The sequence below is a fragment of the Sarcophilus harrisii genome, chromosome 2 (genome assembly GCF_902635505.1).
Source record: "Sarcophilus harrisii chromosome 2, mSarHar1.11, whole genome shotgun sequence".
In the NCBI taxonomy this organism is placed as follows: domain Eukaryota; kingdom Metazoa; phylum Chordata; class Mammalia; order Dasyuromorphia; family Dasyuridae; genus Sarcophilus; species Sarcophilus harrisii.
The window spans coordinates 426,541,106-426,557,208 of NC_045427.1; the positions used below are offsets into that span (position 1 = coordinate 426,541,106).

Genomic DNA, 16,103 nt, shown 5'->3' on the forward strand with positions numbered 1-16,103 from the left:
GGATTTAAATCCACTTAGATTGAGTCCCTATTGTGTGCCCTCTGTTGCCATCTTCACCTCTCCAATCCTTCATATAATTGCTAAAGCCACGGTCTTATAGCACAGATCCTTCATTCCCCTTTTCAGAAGCAAACATTGATTGGCTTCCTATCACTTCTGAGATAAAATACAAGCTCTTCAGCCTTCCAGTTTAGATGCCACCTATCTTTCCAGATTTATTTTGTATTACTCTGCTTCATATGCTCTGTTCTAGCCAGCCCGGGGACTGTTTGTTCTCCAAACTTGGCATGCCATCTCCCCTGTCTCCCTGTCTTCCCACCCGCTGTTCCCAGGCTTTGGAATGCCTCCGCTCCTCAGCTCATGTGCTCATATTCAAACCCGCAGTAGACTCAGGCCCGCTGGGGCAATTTCCTCTCATTTTGGTGAAATGAATTCAATATGTTTTCTTTTAAGTTCTTTCTTTTGAATTTTAAAAACACTTTTGGCGATACTAACAATAACTAGGGCATCGCTAAATTTTGATTAATCATTTATTTAACAAACAATTGTTTCATGGGGTAGGCCATACAAGGTATTGCCCGTTATCCCCGATTCTTACTCCCTGCTTACTACTCTATATGAAACAGTTGTTTCTCCATCTATTACATGAGAATTTTAGATTAGTCAAAGCTTCTTAAATTGTGGGTCACCTAACTCTATGTAGAGGTTGTGAAATTATGATTTATTATCAGTAGAAGTTTGATTTGTACACCTATTTTACGTATCTATATACCTGGGATTCCATAAAAATTTTTTGGACAGAAAAGGTTTGCAAGTGGAAAAAGTTTAAGAAGCCTGGGACTAGACTACCTCTAAAATCTTTTTAAGTCATAACTACAGAATGGTAATAAGGTCTATCTACCAAAGTACCAATGTCCAGTGCGGAGGGTGAACTGCTTCTCCTAAAAGACCACCTTTTCCATTTGTCCTAGGCCATTGCCCGCAGGATCCCATAGTGTCCACCTTTCAGGCGCTATCTTCCAGTCCCCAAAGTAGTGAATCAGACTGTCTTAGAAATGGGTGGTCCCTCTCCCAGAGGGACTTTACCTGCCCAGAATACCCTGATGAATTATGTTCTGCCCCATGTCCACACGCATCTTAACTCTCCCACATCTTGCCTCCCAGAACGGAATTTGCTCCAGGAATCATCGTTTCTAGTTTTAACTCTGTTTTTCAGCTCTGTTTCTCTTCCAGAAAGGAGAGGCAAGAAACCAGTGCATCAAATCTTGTGTCGGCCCCATAAGGGAAGCCAGCTGGGACTGTACCTTTTGTATTCTTCCCTTTCCCTCGGCCCCTCAGCCCCAGTCCCCCAGGCCCTAATTCTGCGACATTCATTCCCTCCTTGTTTTCAGACTCAACCCTTGGTCTCCGTGCCCGGGCTAAGTCTCCTCCCCCAGCCTCATCTTCCCTCCAGGGAGCCTTCTGGAACCCCCTCCTGGTGCCAGCCTTTGTGTAAATACGGGCAGTGGCAGAAAGTAAGAGACTGATAAGAGGGGCAGGAGCCAGCTCCAGGCCAACCAGCCCAAGGCCTGCTTCCCACACTGCACGGCCCAGCAGGGCCGAGAGGAGAGGGACGGAATCCTGCCAATTGCAGCTTGTCCCCAGCTGCCCCCGCAGCCCTGCCAGCCCAGCCCTCTCTGGGCTCCTCTCCCTCCGAGAGAGCATGGACGTTGCCTGCTGGCTAAGGTTTCATCGCTGCTTTTCCTTCCAAAATCATTTTCACTTCAAACGAGGAAGAAGCTGGAAGTCCAGTCTGGGTGGGGTGGGTCCCAGAAATGAGGGAGGGGGTTGAGGTCGGGTCCACATGTGCCCTCCTCGCCTTTCTCTGTCCCACATTTGGGACGTGAACCAGGAAATTCCACCCTGGAAGGGTACAGGCCAGAAGGAGGGTGTGGCCTAGCGGGCCCTTACAGTGAGCCAGGGCATGTGGCTTCAATTCCTGCCTCCCCCACTGACTTATTTAACCATGTCCTGCCCTGAGCCTTGGCTTCCTCCCTGTGAAACAGAGACACTTGAAGAGCAGAGGGCTTCCAGGCTGGCTCAGGACCTTTGCACTGTCCGGCCCGATGTTCTGGTTGCCATTGGTGATCCCGAGGGATGTGCCATCTCTGAGATCCATCTTAAAGGTAAGGCACCTCCAATGTCTCTTAGAAGTCACTTATGGATGTCTTTCATGATTTCACGTGTATAACTGATGTCATATTTCTTAGATGTGTGAAGGGCTGGAGGAAAAGAATTTGGAATTCAAATTTTTTAATATTAAAATAATATTTTTTAAAAGAAAGAAAAAAGTCTTTTGTGACTGGCATTCATTAATTTGTATAAGTACTTTCTGAATCCATTTCCATACACATATGTATATATATATATATATACATTAAGGCTTATTAGGTCAGTCTTGATATAATACATATATAATTATCAATATAAATATATATTATATATATAATATAGAATGCTATATTAAGACTGTCAAAGGAATAAATTTTTATTCTGTCAGGCAATTCAGAAACTGAGCTTCTGATTTTAACTGATCCATTCAATGTAGGTAGATCTCACTGGTCTCAAGCAAAATGACACTGGAAGGTTAAGTAAGAAAAGGGTCTAGGAGCAAAAGCAGACCTATAGAAAGGGCCTAAGGTGGCGGACACGATGCTAGGCCCTGGAAATACAAAGACAAAGATGAAATAGTCCCTGTCTCCCTTACGCTGTCCTGGAAGTATACAACATGAACCTGAGGGAGAAAGAACCTGAACAACCAAAGGGATCAGAGAAGACTTCCTGGAGGAGACGGCTTATTACATTTAGTAATATTAAGTGAATAATTTAGTAATAATTAAGTGAAGATAAAGATTCTGAGCCATAGATCTAGAAAAAGAGCATTCTGGGACAAAGAGGAATCCAGGGAGATGGGAGATGGAACATTTAAACAGCAGGCTATTGTCCAGTTTAATAGGAACATAGAGTAATATGAGAAAAGACTGGAAAGGTAGACTTATGAGATCATCCATTTAGAACCAAAAGAGTATGTTGGAAGCAGATTGTGAAGGGCTTGGAATGCCAAGCTAAACATCATGTTTTTTTTTAAATATTTTATTTTTCCAATCCCATGTGAAGATAGTTTTCAACATTCATTTTTTATAAGATTTTGAGTTCCAATTTTTTTCTCTCCTTTCTTCCTATTCCCCCTTACCTAAAACAGCAAGAATCTGATGTAGATTATACATGTAGATGTCTAATCTACATGTGCATGCAGATACATTTGTGCAATCATGTAAACCTATTTCCACATTAGTCATGTTGTGAAAGAAGAAATAGAACAAAAGAGAAAAGTCACAAAATACCTCCAAAAGTGAAAATAGCATCACCAATTTTGAGCCAGAAGGGGCCTTGCCTTGGTTGTCATCTAGTCTAATCCCCTCATTTTAGAGGAGAACATTGAGACCCAGAGATATTAAAGTCACACGTCAGATTTTTATCTTAGAAGTAATAGGGAGCCACCGAATGTTTCTGAGCAAAGGGATGACAGGGTCAGATCTGGCCTTCAGAAGGATTATTTTGGCTGGCCACGGTGGCAGACTCCCATTACTTTGATACTAAGGAGACTGAAGTTAATGGATCACAGGAGCTTAGAGAGGAAAGAGTTGCTTTATCCTTTGTTCTCAAAGAAGACCATGACATCAGGGAGGGGATGCCATGACGTGCAAGTGAAGTGGACTTAAGGGAGGGAGGGCTGCTCCAGATCCCCTGCCTCAGTTTCCCCTCCAGAGCCATCTGGGGCCAGTGGCCAGATGCAGTTTGGGATGACTGGAGATGGCCCTCTGGAGGAGACAGAGAAAGACTTTGCAAGCTGCATATATCCTTCACCTGTCCCTAATTTCCAGCTTGCTTCTCCAGGGACTTCTGAGACTTTCTCCTTAGGTGAGACTGGGGCTCTCTCTTGGTTTGAGATGCAATCGTTTCTTACTCCTAGCAAAGAGAACATTGACTTTTGTGTATTTTCTGATGTATTCGAATCTGCAGAATTCTGACTTCCATTTACTATTTGCTTGAATAAATGGGTTTACTTGTTGTTCCCTGTTTCTGGTGCTCTTTTACATAAGCAGAATTTGATAGGAAGAGACCAAGACGATGGTTGTAAGCCGGGGCAACCCCCTCTCCTTAAGAGCAACTAGAAATGTGGCTTTTGTTCCAAACCAAAATCATATTCCAAGATCAATAATGTTTGGAGAAGCAGGACTTCTAATTCTAGTCCATTATGCCCCCCCAGGAACTAGAGCGAAAACCACTCAACCTCGTGTTGTTCCAAGTGCCCTTCTGCTTCTCTCCCTATCTCTACTAATATGCTGATGACCATATAAGTGCCATCCAAGGCTCTCCTCCCTTTCTCAGAAAGAGTCCAGGTTTCCAATCATAGCTCTTCATGCCTCCTAAGAGACTCACATGAAAAATGTTTACAATTCATGTGAACATATTTAGTTTATGTGAATGCATGCACATCTTACATATAAAAGGAGGGGTTTAGACTTAATTACCTCTTCTAGCCCCAAATCTATGGTTGTAGAAATAACTGAGTGAACGAGTATTCTAGGCAGAATTAGGCAAAATCATAAATTGGTTGGGAAATCTGGTCAGAAAAAATTTTATTAGATGAGAGTACCTAACTTCAATTCTTCTCTGTTTCCTACCACCATGTACAAATAATTGAACATCTCTGGACCTCAGTTTCTACATTTGTAAAATGAGAGGTTTGGACGACCTGATTTCTAAGGTAACTTTTGGTGAATTTATGATCCTAAATACCATCCAGAAAGAAGTAGTGCTAGATTCTAAATCTTAAATTCTCTCCTCAATTTTCCTAAACAGAGATTATCCAACCTTTGCTTGAAGCTATCCAGTGATAGGGAACTCACTACCTCATGAAGCAAATCAAATGTTTCCAGGCTAATTTATAGATAGCCTTCTAAGGCTAAGATTAAGTGATTTGGACTTTGTTCTATAAGCAGCAGGGGTTTTTTGAAGGCTTTTGATAGAGAAATAACATAAGAAAAGACCTGTTTATGAAGATGAATCTGGTATGTGCATGCAGAAAGGAAGGGAGATATTGTTACAAGAGAGAACCGGTAGGATCCAGTGATCTGGATCTAAGGTGATAAGAATTTTGAACTGGAGTGGTGATGAGGGAACAAAATAGAAGAGATGGATACAAAAAAATTACTGAAAAAGAAAAAAGCCAGAGGAAATGGTAGTTGATTGGATATTTAAAACCAACTGGTAAACCTGGGTGCCTAAGGGGGGAAAAAAATGATACCATTGAGAAGAATGAGGAATTAGGAGGAAGAGTTTTGGAGTAAAGATGCAATGAAATTGGTTTTAGGTATATTGAGTTTGAAGCCAGGCAAAGCTGTTGGGATCACTGATTTAAAGGGACCTCAGCCCCATTATCTGCCTCCAGATTTGGGAGGTCTTGGTGTGAAGGTGACAAGAGAAACCAAGGGAGTGGATGAGGTTATTGGGGAGAGAATGTAAAGAACCGAAAGAAGAGAGCATGTCCTCACCTTCCCCCTGGCTCCAGAGGTGGTACAGCTCAGCTCAGGTACAATGAGCCCCTGAAAGGATTCAGCAAAGCCCATGTGAGCCTTGAAAGGAAGCATTGTGTGCCATGAAGGTCAATTCCCAGGAAAGAAAACTGAAACCCTCCTGGGGACCAATGGACAGGCGCCTGAAACCAGCAGCCCACACCCCCACAGTCTTTGCACATAGTAACCATTCAATAAATATTTGTTCAGGGACTGAAGCCTTTCCTGTCTGCCCTAGGACACCCCCGCCCCACCCCTTCCCATTATCCCCAGTGTCTAGCATCTTCACTCTCTCTGTCTTTAGTAGCCCCTTTCCCACTGACTACCAACACATTCAATTCTCCCAATTTTTGAAAAGAACCTCCCTTTTTGTCTCACTTTTTTTGCATGCAGACTTCTCACACAAAAACAGTCCTGGCTCCATTTTTATGCCGTTACCTTTCATTGCCCTCTTTCCACCATCTGACAATCTGATCTCACCCTTCTGAAACGACACTCATGGGATCCACCAGACCTCCTCATTTCCAAGTCCCATGTGTTTTTCTCAGTCCTCATTCCCGTTGCTCTGCTCTGGAACTGTCACCTTCTTTTGAGAAGTCTCTCTTTTGTGAAAGCTTTCTGACCATACCCCCAGAAACCCCTTCCTCCTTCCTTCCTCTGAACTCCCATGACATAAATTCCCATACACCCTTTGGAAAGAAATAGCACTAAGTCCTAAACTCTGAATTCTCTCTGGAAACCTCTCTGCAAATTTCCAGTCTTCTGCTTAAAGATATCCAGTAGACCGAATCAGGCTAGTTTATGGATAACCTTCCATGCCAGGATAACATATTAGAGTTAAAAGTGGGTCAGAAGCCATCTAGTCCAAAGTGAACCAGAAGAAGAATTTCTTCTACTATATTCCCAACAAATGGTCATGTAGCTTCTGCTTAAAGGCCTGCAGTGATGGGCAGCTCACTACCTGAATAAAAATAATATTTTGTGACTGTTCTGATTGTTGGAGAAAATCTTCCAACATATTGTTTGGATCGTTGACTTGACACTAAAAATATTTACTTTCCCTAATAGTTATTTAATTTGGCGTGTGTGATGGCATATTTTTCCTATATAGAATATCCAGATTGTGAAAAACAAAGCTATACCTAGGGTGAGAAGGTCAGAGCTCTTCCTCTAATTACTAATGTGAGGGAAGAGTGCTTCCTCTACCTCCTTAAACTCCCCCACCTACTTCTGTTTGGACCCAGAACTGTGTGGTACCATAAGGTACCACAGGACCATATCTCACTCCCTCGCCAAGCCCATCCTCATCCAATAACTATATCCTAGAGCAGCATGTACCTGCTCCATGAGGATCTTGCTCCTCTCCTGGAAGCAACTTTCCAATATGAGTGTTTGTCCCTCTCCCCAGCCCCTATCTGCTACCTCCTCCTCCTCCCCCTTCTTCCAAGAGGGTTGTCGAGTAGGACTAGCTTAGGACTTGTAGGACTAGACTCCTACAAGATGAGATAATTGTGGGGGCTCCTTGCCTCCCCTCCTTTACCTTCTCTGTGAGATTACCAGATATAATTCTGCCACAGGGCTTCTGTCCTTTTCCTGGGACCCATCTTCAGTGAGGGTTTGCTCTCCTCTTGTCCAATCACTGTACTTCCCAACTCCTCTAGAGGGTTAACCAGCGAGACTTTATTTAACAGAACAAACTATCTCCTTCCCCAACCTTGCTTCATGGGGATTGCCTGGTGAGACTTGCACCTTCACCTTTCCTTCTTTCCTGCATCTTCGGAGGCCCGGGAAGGTCATCTTTAGACATTTTTCTACCCTTTTCTCCAATTCTTCTCGAGGCACCAGAATTCTGATTTTTGGAAATGGACTGGCATTTGGAGGTACTGGCTGTATAAATGTGCAAATCCTTTAACTTCTTTGTACCTCAGGTTCCTGATTTGTAATGTATAGTATAAGACATATATACATACACACACACACACACACACACACATATATATATATACATGGATAAAGTAATATATCTACTATCTGCTTTGCAGAGTTGTTGTGAGGAAAAGCACAATACAAATCTTAAGAGATAAGGGGTTGGGATAAATTGGGAAGGGAATAAGTATTTATTAAACATCTACTAAGAGCCAGGTACTAAGCTAAGCACTTTACAAATACTATCTCATGTGATCCTCACAACAACCTTAGGTGCTATTATTCCCCATTTTACAGTGGAGGAAACTGAGCTAAACAGAATCACTCAGGTAGTAAGTCTCTGAGGTCACATTTGAACTCCTGACTCCACTCCAAGACTACCATTCTACCTAATTTCCTTTAAGGTCACTTAAGAGAGCAGATCCCAGTGTTTGCACATCCAAACCTCTAAGTCCATGTTCTCCATAAGAAGTAGGTGCTCAATAAACCCTTGTTAATTGGTTTGGGATCAGACACTGAGTTTGAATCCCATTTCTGCCACTTATTAAATTAAATCATTTAAGTCCCTTAATTTCTTCAAGCCTCAGTTTCTTCATCTGTAAAATAAAAAGGTTGGATAAGATGATGTATGGGTGTTTTTCAGACCTAAATTTATGATCCTATGTTAGACTGATGATTCCATGTCAGGGATTGATTAAAATTATTTCAGTGATTATTTTTTAATCTTTTTATATCATTGTTCTTTTTATAGCTCCATAGTGATTGAATTTTTACCTAAATCCAAGTAGACCTTTGTTAATTTTTAAATTTAAAAAAAACTTGTGGATTTAAAAAAAATCTTTTAACAGGACCTTACCCCTCAGCAGGAGATCTCAGTCTGGTTGTGATATCTCCCACACACACACCCAGGTGGCAGTACCAACCAACAGAATCACATAGTCAGAATCACACTATCAAGGTGCCTGACCATTATAGATCTCTTTAATATTCACAAAACATCTTACATGTGCTCTCCCGTTTGATTCTCAAAATGGTCCTGTGAAATAGGTTCTCTTATTCTCATTTTATAAATGAGGAAATTGAGACTCAGGAAGATTAACTGACTTCAAAGCTTCTGAAGGAACTTAGGCCATCTTGTCCAGCTTCTTCATTTCACAGATAAGGAAACTGAGGCCCAGGGAAGTTAAATGACTTGTCCATAATCACAGCTGATAAATGTCAGAGGCAGACTGTATAACCAGTTCTTTCCTTTCTGGCTCCAAGTTCAGAGCCCTTTCCACTGTGTAATGTTACAGAAATATTTCAAAGCCTCATGAATGTCCCAGTTCCAGGGCAATCTCTTTTTCCTGCAACATTGGAGTGGGGGTGGGGGTGAGAAGTGAATTTGGGCTAGGGAAGGCCCAGGGCCTAGGAATTTAAGATGGTGATTCAGGTAGAGTCTTTGGCAGGCCACTGGCTAAAAGGTCTAAACCAAAGGGAGCTTCCTTCCTGAGTTGCTTCCATCACAGGGATATTCCAGCTGGAAGCTGTGTGTGTGTGTGGTAAAGTGTTCCATGGGATGGTTGAGAAGACTTGTTTCTGTCCTACAGATTTTTAAAAAAACATCTACTTAGAAAAACATACAGAGACTGAATCTACTAGAAGAGCCATCCATAAGTGAGGACAAATCCAGGCAATGGCTTAGCCCCGAAGTCTGGGCTTTGGGGCTCCTGCAGTGGGGGATCCCAGCAACTAGGGGAGAGGGAGGATGAAGAGAAATAAGGAAGCCATAGCAAGGGACCCTCTAATTACTGTATCAGTGTCTGAAATTCTCCCCACTGAACACTATCCTTCCATACAAAAAGGTAATGAAGAGAGGTCCCTTTCATGTCCAAATGGAAGCTGCAATCACTTAATAGCCTTGTCTCACAGACAGGAAATTTCCAAGAGGAAAAATGGCTTATTCAGGGTGACATAAAGAGTTAAGGGGAGATCTGGAGCAAAAGAGTGGGAATGGGGAGAGTGGGGAATAGAAAGAATCCTAAGTTGAGAGTCAGGAAAACTGGGTTCTAATTCCAGTTCCATCACTGGTTTGATGCATAGCTTCTAAAGGCTGAGCAGCCCACCCAGAGAGATCAGAGAAAAGTGGTCATAATGATGTTCCATCAGAACTCCACACTGGGCCAAAAGCCTTGCCCACATCCCTGTGGGAGAGGCCGGAATCTCTGCTAGAAGAAAGGGTAAGGGTGGGACTCTGGCTTCAGGCAGATTGTCAAGAGACATTGTCCACTGGTCACTTTCTAGTTACTCTTCTTAATTGGACCTTTGGAGGGAGGGATCCTCTGGGGCCTGCTAAATGGACTCCAAGGCCACCCATCTAGAGGTCTTTCTGGAGAAGCATTTCTGGCAAAGGAAGCTAGCAAAGTGCTACTGGAGAATCCAAACTGCCCAACAAAGCAGGGTATCAAACAAACATTTCGGAGTAGGATAGTATGGTGAAGAGGAAAAAGCCTGGGACGTCTAACGTTAAGAAAACTAGATCTGAGTGCTCCCTAACTCTGTAATCTTGGGCTAGCTCCCTCTCTTTTCTTCCATGGCTCAGTTTCCTATAAAATATATACTGTATATATACACTCACACATATGTCTAGGTATACATACATATATATATATACATAATCTAAGGATTATTCTTTTATATTTAATGTCCTACAGACTATTATTAACATTATTAATTCACTTTCCTATTTTTTGATGGGGTTTAGATAGACATATACTAAGGACAAGATGCTATCCTGTTATTATTTCTTATTGTTCCATTTTGCAGATAGATGAAATAATTGCTTTTCATAGTTGAATAAAAGTATTAACATGTAATATTGATGTTGAGATCATTGAACCAAATGAATCTCAACCAAAGATGGTTGAGAAGGCTTGTCTCTGTCCTACAGATTTTTTAAAAAACATCTACTTAGAAAAACATACAGAGACTGAATCTATTAGAAGAGCCATCCATAAGTGAGGACAAATCCAGACAATGGCTTAGCCCCGAGGTCTGGGGCTTTGGGGCTCCTACAGTGGGGGATCCCAGGTGCTAGATTTGGGGACCCAGCAACTAGGGGAGAAGGAGGGCATTGAGATCATTGAAAACATCTGGTAAAATTCCAATGGCAGACCAGATAAGAGTATTTGTAGTATTTTGGTTCCCATATATTATTTTAACCTCCTTTGACAGGACTCTATGTTTCCATATTTCTTTTTGTTCTTTGAAGTTGTATATTATGATCATTTGGGAAAGTAATATCTATTTAAAATATTTTTCTTAAGGTTTTTTTTCTCCAAAAATCAGCATTTTGTGGGGGCTGTTGTGAATAACAGTTCAATCTGTGATAATGATTTGGTTCCAGTACAATTTGTTGATTGAATTCTCCAGGATATTCTGAGGTCTGAATTTGCAATATGAAGATTTCTGGTCTGTCACTGAATAAAAGAGAGGAAGTTTCTGATGTATAATTCTATCTACCAGGTTATTTCTTGCTAAGTAGGTGCTAAGTTTTTAGAGAAAAAATGTGTTATACACTCTACAATTTCCTTACATAAATCCGAGCTTTTAAGGACAAGTCTATTGTAGCTTCTGATGGCAAAGACCTGAATTGCCCTTAATTTCCACAAATAAATTTTCAGAATCCAGGCATGTGTTCAGTTCTTTGTTGACATATTATTGACTGAGTGCATGGGGATGTTAACAATAGAGGGCCTTTTGATCCCACTCTTGGATCTTAATAGTTTGATAGGCTTCACCCAGAGAGAAACCACTTTTGGTTACAATCAAGAAATTCAATAGCACGGGCCTGTTATCATCATTTACATATGATTTTGTGGCGTGATGCCTGTTTGTTCCAAAAGCATTTCTGTAGGAGTTTGATCTCTAAGAATTTCTATAAAGCCTCCTTCTCCTTGGCAAAGGTTACTCTTGCTATAGCTACATTAGATGGTTGCTGTGTTTTGTTAATATAGTATAAGCTTTTGTTGGAATGCTGTTCAAATCTGTCAAATTCTATTTTAAAATTCCAAAGGTATACATAAAAATTGGTATCGTGTAAGCATTGTTTTCAATGTTTTCTTCCTTTCAGCTTAAATTTCTGGATGCCAATAAGTTTCATAATATATTTAAGCACAACATTCTCCCTAATAGTTTTATGCTCAATATATTTTGCCTAGGGGAAATCAATGTATTTGTATGCATTACTTTCATCCATTGATTCAGTAGGATCTCCAGATTCAAGATCTAAAACTTCAGTTTCTATTTTTCCTTGATGTACATTAAAAAGTTGGTTTGATTCAACTCCTTTATTTAGAACCCACTTGTCTTTAGCTTAGTACTTGTACTGTTAGAGAGACATCAAATCAGCCAGCCCAGTCAGTGTGTGTGCTGTCTCTGTCTCTGTCTCTGTCTCTGTCTCTGTCTCTCTCTCTCTCTCTCTCTCTCTCTCTCTCTCTCTCTCTCTTCTCTCTCTCTCTCTTCTTTCTCTCTCTCTCTCTTCTTTCTCTCTCTCTCTCTCTCTCTTTCTTCTCTTTCTCTCTCTCTCTTTCTCTTTCTCTCTCTCTCTCTTTCTCTCTCTCTCTCTCTGTCTCTCTCTCTGTCTCTCTCTCTCTCTCTCTCTCTCTCTCTCTCTTTCTCTTTCTCTCTGTTTCTCTGTCTCTCTGTCTCTTTCTTTCTCTGTCTCTGTCTCTCTGTCTCTGTCTCTCTCTCTGTCTCTGTCTCTTTCTCTTTCTGTCTCTCTCTGTTTCTCTTTCTCTCTGTTTCTCTGTCTCTCTGTCTCTTTCTTTCTCTGTCTCTGTCTCTCTGTCTCTGTCTCTCTCTCTCTCTCTCTCTCTCTCTGTTTCTCTGTCTCTCTGTCTCTGTCTCTGTCTTTCTCTCTGTCTCTCTGTCTCTGTCTCTGTCTCTCTCTGTCTCTTTCTCTCTGTCTCTCTCTCTGTCTCTCACTCTCTGTCTCTGTCTCTCTCTCCCTCCCTCTCTCTCTCTCTCTCCTCTCTCCATTACAATTGAGTGCACCTCAATAAAGGTGAAAGTGGATAAGTAGCATGAGAAAAAAGAAAAGTTCATATGGTGAGTGGGAACACATCAGAAGCACAGAGGAGAGGGAGGAAAGGAGAGGATTTTCTACAGTGAGCATTCTTGAAGGAGTGAACGGAGCTGATCCAGGTGAAGTGCCACGCACAGGGTTCCAGAGAACTTCTTTTTATATTAGGCAGGGGTAGACTTCATGGATCTAGCTGAGGATTCATGGCCTGAAAGAAAGGAATTTTGTCATTTCTGGCAGCAAGGACTTTTTCGTTCTGGTCATGGCTTAGGTAGGCTTGGGGCAATAGTTTTTGATTAGCCACTTCTAAGGGAAGCGAGTGGGTGGCAATGGGAGAATGCTGCCGGGACTACTCTGTAGGAGTTTCTTTTTTCTTTATCTTAGGGTACCATTCTAGGAAAAATAAATTTAAATCTAGGGGAAACCATAATGGACTTAAACTCTGTGAAAAAAATTTATATGAATTGATCTTGATATGATTACATTGAAAACATTTTAAATAGAGAAGAGCCTTTCATATGAACATTAAATATTATACACTTATGACTTTTTATATATTACATATATATAAAGACTAAATAGAGTGAGAAATAGGCCACTTAGCCCTGTTTTATATATATGTGTGTGTGTGTGTGTGTGTGTGTGTATGTATGTACACATTATATAGTGTGTGTATATGTATAAATGAGCCACGAGTGCATAACTGAGTGAAAGATTTTGTGAAAATCACCAAAGGCAGTATGTATGTTAAAGGGAAATTTGTTCAATCATTAGTGAATCAATATTAAGTTCTTCTTTTTACTTCTGGGGTTTTGAAACCCCTTGTGTCCTTTGACCAATATATAGTTATCTTATAAATATATATATATATATATATATACACATATATATATATATTTTTCCATTCAAACTATGAAGGCCTTGTATAAAGTACATTGGTACATTATTGGATCATTTATGGAAGTCACTGGTGGTCCTATCTCTTGGTAAAAACTATATGATGTCTTCTATTATGAAAAGTGGGATCTGGTTTGCATTTGACAGGAAATTGCTAAAGTCCTTTGACTGTGAAATGGTTCAATAATTATGAGTTATTATTGGACAATTGACAATGAGTCAATAATTATGGTTCTTATTTAGCTCTATCACTTTCTAATTTTGCACAGAGGCTACAGCTTCAATCATCCTCCTTTATTTACCTATATTGTTATATATTATATTAATAGCATATAAGATAACTGCTTCTCCTTTAATCCAATTTGTAATTTCATTGTGTTGGACTTCTTATGACCATACCAATGTACAGAAAATTTCCACATGATCCTTTAATTTTTCTTTTTACCTATTATTTCTTTGTTTTTAAGGCTCTTAGTAAAAATTTTTACTTTAAAAAAATCAATATTGAATTATTTATTTTGATTTTTGCTCTGTTGACTCTTTGAATTGCCTTATTTTATTTTGTTTTTAGTTACTAATTACTAATTTACTAATTACTTAAATTAAGGTACACTAAACTTTATAATTTCTTTTGTTTTCTAAACTTCTTTCTGCATATTTTAGGGGGTCCTTTAATTGGACAATAATACATTTGAGTTTTCTATTGTATATAGAGGCTAGGGACTGATATAATCTATCAATCATTAAACATGTATTAAGTACCTACTATATGCAAGATACATAGTAGGTTTAATCACTGACTGATTCCTCTCTCCTTTTTGGAAGAATTTTGAGTGATTTGCATATTTCAGAAAAGAGTGTCAGGAAAAACTGCAGAGAGAAGGGGGAGTAGGAGTGTATTTCTAAAGCCTCCAAAGACACTGTGGAAAATTCTGAGAGGGAGTCACATCAGCCAGGTGCTTATTCAAGAAGGGAGACAGACACAAAATGGAAGTATTAATGGAAATGGTAGACATCACATTGTCATCATCAATGTCCTCTTTTTTTCCTCCTCCTCCTCCTCCTCATTATTGTTATTATTATGCCACAGGACAAAGTGAGATAAAGGGAGTGAGGGGGCTTTATGAGTCAGGATTCAAAAAAGGTCAAGGGTAGGGCCAATCATTAACTATAGAATTTGTTTAAAATGATGATGACTAAATCTGCCTGTGATATCTGGAAGAACATCCCTTATGGGTCTCAAAAGCAGAGCTGAACTGGGAAAGCAGAATTAAGTTAGGCACTGGAACTTGCTGCTACTTTTGTGGGTGAGTGGGGACTAAGCCACAGAAGGCCACCAAGGAAATGCTTGGAGAAGGTGCTTCCATTTCAAGGGAAGAAGGATTTATTCTGGTTTCAAAAGAAGGAGATTGAACTAGAAAAGGAAATTGGAGAAGTAGACAGGATTTTCCAACAAGGGAAATCTAGGAAAGGAGACCTAGAAATGGGAACCGAGGAACCAAGGCTCTAAGGAGTCATTAGGAGATGTGAACTTTCTGGGCATTTGCTGATTTTACATGTTCCATAACCTCTGGCTTTGGGTCCCTGCTCATTTCTGCTTCCAATATTTCTGAGTCAGTGTTGGCTATGGGGCCAGACAGCCTCAGCTGTGAGATTTTGACAAGGCAAGGAAGTGAGAAAGCAGAGTAAACAAAAGCCAGGAAGGTGTGGAGCTAAGTGAGATTGATTCTTAAAGAAGTGACAAGGGGGAAAGAAATCTAAATATTGAGAGGAATTATAATGGACATAATGTTTTAAAGCATCGTGTATATTTTATTTTCAGGTTTGTAACAGAATTATTAAAGCATGATTCAACAGTGTGATGTGACAGCTAAAGAAAGCTAATGATTTTGTGCCTTTAAAGAATATGGTGTCCAGAAGGAAGCTGATCATCCCACTGTCCTTCATCTTGATTAGACTCCATTTGAAATAGTGCATGTTCATTTTTGGATACCACATGGCACTAAGGATGTTGACAAATAGAAATGTGTCCAGAAGAGGACCTCCAGGATGTCAGGGGGACTGGAAACATGCTATAAAAGCATTGATCAAAGGAAGTGGAGATGTTTATTTTGAAGAAGAGAAGGTTTGAAAATGAGAGGGAAGAGTGGTCATGACAGTATGCAGTGCATGGTTTTGTAACTTTAATAGAGTTTCCATGTAATGTTTTATATTATGATACCCCATTCTCCATCAGGCTGTAAACTCCATGAGAGTAGACATCAATGTTCTATCCAAGCCATTTATCTTCCCTAGAGCACAGTATTATGCCCTACACACAGTTGGCGTTTAATAAATGAGTTAATCAATGAATGAATGATTGGTTGTGTTCTTCCTGTATTTGTCATATAGAAAAAATAATTTACTTTAAGCATTATATATTTCTTTGCATACATTTTCTTTCTTTATTCTCTTAACAATGTAGAGATTAGAAAAAGACTTTATTAAGAGAGACATAATATCCAGGACTAGAAATACTTTAACTCCCCCAATTCTCTCATCTTGTTCTTTGGCATAACACGCAATTACTACTATTACTACTACTACTACAACTACTCATC

The 16,103-nt window shown here is 40.2% G+C and overlaps 1 long non-coding RNA gene across 1 annotated transcript; it reads left to right on the top strand.

The window, feature by feature from the left end:
- The first annotated feature begins 1,056 nt into the window (after nt 1-1,056).
- LOC116421714 lies at nt 1,057-15,855 on the top strand. Its single transcript, XR_004232205.1, has 2 exons — nt 1,057-2,165; nt 15,326-15,855. It is a non-coding gene; the product is annotated as an uncharacterized LOC116421714 (long non-coding RNA).
- Nucleotides 15,856-16,103: the final 248 nt, after the last annotated feature.